Raw genomic sequence first — 6,550 nt, forward strand, 5'->3', positions numbered from 1 at the left:
GATCGATGATTTAATTGAAGAAATCTGGATGATTGTTGAAGGTTAGAAGAGAAATTTGGATGATAAACGATCGATTAGAATGAATTTCAATTGTTATCTAATTCTCTACACTTACGTATTTGTGATTGAAGGCTATTATATCATATTTACAAGTTTGCCACCGTGTCCTTTATGTTTAGAGGCTAATTAAATGAATGGCTGAGAATGATTCCCCCATTCTTAACCTTTTTTATTTTTTCAATTGAACTCACCTCTCTCTCTCTCTCTCTCTCTCTCTATATATATATATATATATATATATATATATATATATAATGAAAATTGTAAAATAAATTTGAAGCGTCAAATAATCATTTCAATTTGGACATGATCCCATTACCCAAATTCACAACCAAACCATAACAATACAATTATTTTTGTAAATTGAAATTTATTTGAATGTGAGTTAAAGAAGAATAAAAATTACAGAGACCATTTTTATAGTTTTCTTACATAATTTGTAAAGGTTAAATAGAAAGTTGAACTGAAGTTGTAAAAAAAAGTTTAAAATGTTAAAAAAAACTTGTAAAATAATAGAAACAAAATTTCACGATTGGTCCATAAGTTTTGTAAAAGGCATGACATTGATGATAAGTATCAAAAATGCTACACAATGGTACAATGGTTTCAATATGTTGTGTGGTCGGTCCATTAGATTTTGTTTTATTTTACATTTGATCTAAAATTGCTATTTTATAGCTACGCTATTTATTTTAATATTTTTATTAAGAATTTGTTTATTTTTATTAAAGTTTTTTTTAATAAACCCCACCCCAAATGAACCGTTTTCCCCTTTGTTTTATAGATCTATACCTCCTTATCATCATCTTCATCTCCTCTCCAACACCTAAAACCATTCTGGTGCTCTACATCTTCACCGCCTCTACCCTAACAGTGTTTCTTCCCATACTAAGGATTCCCCAAGGTAGAATCCTTCCAAAGGTTTCCATCACTCTTATTTATATCGAAATCATCGATTGTCGTCACTTCTTGAATTCGAACTTAAAGGTCAATTCAGGTGAGTTGTTAATGCTCTAAGTTAGAGGTCACCGATCACTGATCTAAGTTTAGGTAAGTCAACATTACCCCCAAAGCCCCATTTATCTAAATGTGGTGGAACTGATTTAAGTTCTAATAAATATGAAATCAATGTTCGAGATGATTTTGATGAATACTGATTTAGGATCTTCAATTCTCCATGGTGTTTTCAGATGATAAAGCCTAAAATCAAGGAGATTTTGAACTCTCTATTTGTATGTTTCAATCTCTATGCCCTAATGCATTGAAATTGTAAGTATTTAAGTTGTGAAACACATAAAACATATTACATGTTTGCTAGGCTAAAATCCAACTTTTGTATATGTTTTCCAAATTTATATACCTACCGGACAAATTGAATTATTATGTAAAAGGAAGATATTCTTGTGTATGGTGAGATGGTGATGACTTCATGTAATGGTTTTGTGTTTACAATGTACAAGATGAAGATAAATATCATTTTGTAGATTTCATGGATTTAAGTTGTGAAACACATAAAACATATTACATGTTTACTAGGCTAAAATCCAACTTTTGTATATGTTTTCCAAATTTATATACCTACCGGACAAATTGAATTATTATGTAAAAGGAAAATATTCTTGTGTATGGTGAGATGGTGATGACTTCATGTAATGGTTTTATGTTTACAATGAACAAGATGAAGATAAATATCATTTTGTAGATTTCATGGATTATAAGATGAAGATGAAGATCAATTTTGGGTGAGCCATTGCCAACCATCACAACCATCCTACATCATCACCTTAGACATGAAGTGTACAATGGGTGGGATGAGGGTATAACTCGCCTTTGTACATTATAATGTTAATATAATATATGATTAAAAAAATACAACATAATAAAAGAGTATAAAAGGTAATTTATATGCATCACATACCAACTATATAAAAAATTGAAATCATTTGAACTATTGTGTAGTGTATTGATAGCTTTTTTAATGTGATAATTGTTTTCAAAGCACATAGACTCATCATGAAATTTATTTACTTATTTAAAAAAAAACATAGTGGGGATTTTATAAAACAAAGTTAGGAATAGATTATCACACAATTTATACCTAAACCAAAAGTTATGATATAATATCTGGGAATAAATAATCAAATTACATTAAGACTATATTTTGCGTACTAGCTGAAAAACTATCTATTAGTTAAAAAACTAGTTGTTAAGTAAAAAGCTAGCTGATAAACCAAAAAGCTAGTTGTTAAATAAAAAGTTTGTCGGTTGCTAAAAAGTTAGCCGGTAGCTGAAAAGCTAGATGATAAAAAACATTATGTTTTATAAAACTAGTTGAAAATATACCTGAAAGATATAAAATGATATAAAAGGATATTTAAAAGAATGCGTTTCTATATTTAATTAAGAGGTATATTTGAAAATTTGCAAACAATCTCCTAAAAAGCTAGTCTAAGTAGTGTTTTAAAAAGCTACCTTACAAGCTAGATTATAAACTATTTTTTGGCTTGCCAAATTAAATAATTTATAAAAACTCGAAAAATAAGCTAGCTGTGACGCGCCAAACACAACATAATTTTTTATATAATTTTTTGGTGTGTCAACAACTTGAGGATGTTGAAGACATTTTTTTTTCTTTTCAAAAACAATATTGATCGAACTAAAAAGAAATAAGGAACAAATAAGATAGAGGCGGGCTCTATTTTAAAATCAAAAGATAAATAATTTATAAATGATATAGAATCTACCATAATAAATAAAAATGATTTTGCCACATATCATTCTCTCATTCAATTTGTCACATGTCATTTTGTCATAATTTAGAGATATATTTATTTTCCCCTTGTTATTTATTTTATTTTCCATTTCTAATATATTATTAATTAGTTTCCATAAATTAAACCTACCATAATGATATTAATTTTAAATTTTAAATTTCAATTTCAAATAAATTTACAGTTTAAACCTTTGTGTTTAACATTTTGTTATAATTAACCTGTTTAGTATACGGGTCTGATAACTAAACAATAATTTTAATTTATTTATTTTTTGCATGTTTTTTTTTCTCATAATTTTATTTATTTCAAAATTCGAATTCAAATAAACTTCTCATTTAATTGTTTATATTTAACATTTTGTTTTAATCAACCCGTATAATATACGGGTTTCACAACTAGTATATTGATAAACAAAAGAATTGTCATTTCATATCTATCCAAAATCAAATTACTAACCATATCTAACTTCGAGACTATTAGTACAATAAAAAAAATCATAAAGTACCGTTGACATGAAAAATAGTCTTTAATAATAATAATAATAATAATAGAACTCAAACTTTGTAACTTTCTAAGGGAGGAAGGTATCACAAGTGGGTTCAAGTTTGGTGCCGGTGGTACCAAAGGGAATGATACCTTTGCCGGCGGGTTGTGATGATTAGTGGAACTTTTATTAAATAAGCGGGTTCACTAACCCGTTAACTCAAGTGCCATTAACCTTTTTTTTTATTTTTGGTTTTCATACACTGTACACACAAACAAACACTATATATATATATATATATATATATATATATATAATATTTCTTTTTTAATTTACAAAAATGTAATAATATTAAATATAATTAATATTTTGTTTTTATAAATTAATTAATAATGTATTAATTAATTTATAAAATTTTTATTAGTTTGTATTTATTTTAAAATTAAAAAGTAAATGGGTTGAATGGGTTGGGAAAGATAGGGTTTCCATATGTTGTGGGTTGGGAGGGTTGGAAAAGAAATAATAGAGAAAAGCTGATGTGGCAGTGGGTTGAGTGGGTTGGGAGGGAAGGACTCCCTCCTCCCTAACGGGAAAGTAAATCATTTGCTTCATAAAAGAATATGTTAAACAAGGTTACAACTTACGTTTAACTTCTAAAAAAGTTAGATAAATTTTGAAAAAAAAATCATTTGGTTTCGGTTTATGTTTTAACTTTTCATGTTGATAATAAAACAGAGAAGAGGGAGGATACCACAAGCAAGGTCCTGACGTGTATGAGACTAAAATTGGCTTCATTATCTTCACTGAAATCCAACAGCGAATCTAGCATATCACCATACCTCCCGAGGTTCGACATTCGATGCTTTAACCTCTCACTTATATAACACACTGTCAATTTAGTGAACCAATCATGAGCAACCTTCGCTTTGACGCCGTATGTTCTGCGGATCCAACAGTTTCAACACTGGAAATATGTCTGCTATGTTAAACTTCCCGTCCACCTCCATCAATGTCTTCACCGCCGTCTTGAACCCCCAATATCTTCGGACTCATAGTTGGTCACGTCTTGTGAAAGGATTGTGTTCGACATCATGTTGAGCGCCACTGCGAATGCCAACTTTTCGATATCTACGGACACCTTCTTCTGACCGGACTCCCGTAGATACTTCAACATCCCCTCAACCACGTTCTGGCGAAGGTCTTGAGGGGTGTCTAGTTTGTTTTGGTGGATGAGGTAAGTGTTGAAGGCTTTCCGTATGGTTCACCACTCGTCGTTTGCTGAGATCCATAGGATCGCTGAGTCATGGTTTTGCATGCGGGTGACGGCGTCTGAGATAACACGACCAGAGCAGGCCTCGTCATTGCGTTGGAGGATTTCTCTGGCGGCGTCGGGTGTAGACGCCATCACGCTGGTTATACTTCCCAACCGGATTGTCATGAGTGGACCATATTTCTTGGAGAGTTTGGCTAGGGATACATGGGGTTTAGGTCCAATATCAAGAAGGTTTCCGATGATGGGGAGCCCCACAGGACCTGGAGGTAGTCTTCTTCTACGGTAGATGTCGAGACCATGGAGGAAGAATAAGAAAATTAAGGAAGATATAACCAGCAAAAGAAGTTCCATGGTTTCTTTCACTTGTATGTAATTCAAACCTCATGCTCGTTTTTATTTATAGAGTAATTGATAGAATTATAATATATATATATATATATATATATATATATATATATATATATATATATATATATATATATATATATATATATATATATAGAGAGAGAGAGAGAGAGAGAGAGAGAGAATTGAGAAAATAAAAAAGATTGAGAATGGGGGAATCATTCCCAACCACTCATTTATTTTTGCCAAAAAAAACCTCTATCGTACCGAAGAAATGGGAAAGAAATAAACATGAGTTTTCCAACAAAACATGTTTCATTAAACTATGTTAATCATTACCTTAACGTATACAAAAACATAGTTTTTTTTTCATTTTTTTTTTAATTTTTAAGGAGTTATTTTAAGTAAGAAAACTTTATTACGTGTTATATATTTATATATAAATGATACTCAAACTATAAAAAAAAAGTTAAACATACGTTTTATTCATAAATAAATAACGAATGTACTGTAATAAAAATTTGACGGATTTTTATTCACTTATGAATAACGAGAGCTGAAACTCTAAAAAAATAAATTTTTTATTTTATCTTAAAACTATATCAATATGGATGTCTATTTATAGAGAATAAAAAATTATAAATTTTGATATATTTAAAATAATTTTTCGATAAAAATAGCTTTCTAAAAATAAAAAAAACAATATTTTTTTTTGTGTATATTAAGATAATAATTAGCATAGCTTAAGGAAACATGTTTGGTTGGAAAACACATGTTTATCCCTTATCCATTTCCATCGGTATGCCTAAGTGTTTTGCGGCAAAATAAATGTGTGGCTGAGAATGATTCCCCTTTGCTCATCCATTTTTTTTCTCAATTGAACCCCTCTCGATATATATATATATATATATATATATATATATATATATATATATATATATATATATATATATATATATATATATATATATATATATATATACGAGCTAGGTTCAAGTATTCTAGCTAATTATTATACATCTATCGTATGTAATGAGAATGATAAAGAAAATATGTTATTTGATAATATAAATACGTTCAATCTTACATAAATGTTGTCATTAACACACATTCTCACTAATTAAATCGTCTATAAGATAATTATACACTTATTATTATTATTCTCATTTCTGTCAGAATGTTTTATTGGATCGTATTCTGTCAGAATGAAAATGAATGAAAAACGATGTGTGAGAACAAAAAAATAATAATAATTAACGAGAATGTATGAAAATGACGATATTCTTGTAAGGTTGAACGTATTTGCATTCATAAACAACTTATTCTCTTAATAATTCTCATAGCATACAATAGATATACAATAATTAGTTTGAATAGAATATATATATATATATATATATATATATATATATATATATATATATATATATATATATATATATATATATATATATATATATAAAATCTCATATGTATTTTATTGGGTCAGATGAAAAATTAGATACAACTAAATCAGATCTCAACCCAAGATTTTGATTAATCAAATATGGTTCAATTTGAAACCTTAAAACATAATTACATATAGGTGGGCTCTACTTTATGAACAAAAGATAA

At 28.6% G+C, this 6,550-nt stretch overlaps 1 pseudogene; it reads right to left on the reverse strand.

The window, feature by feature from the left end:
* Positions 1-4,579: 4,579 nt before the first annotated feature.
* LOC145096105 (putative (S)-N-methylcoclaurine 3'-hydroxylase isozyme 2 pseudogene) lies at positions 4,580-4,942 on the reverse strand (annotated as a pseudogene).
* Positions 4,943-6,550: the final 1,608 nt, after the last annotated feature.

This window comes from Lactuca serriola, chromosome 3, assembly GCF_051521515.1.
Source record: "Lactuca serriola cultivar US96UC23 chromosome 3, Lser_US96UC23_V15, whole genome shotgun sequence".
Lineage (NCBI taxonomy): Eukaryota > Viridiplantae > Streptophyta > Magnoliopsida > Asterales > Asteraceae > Lactuca > Lactuca serriola.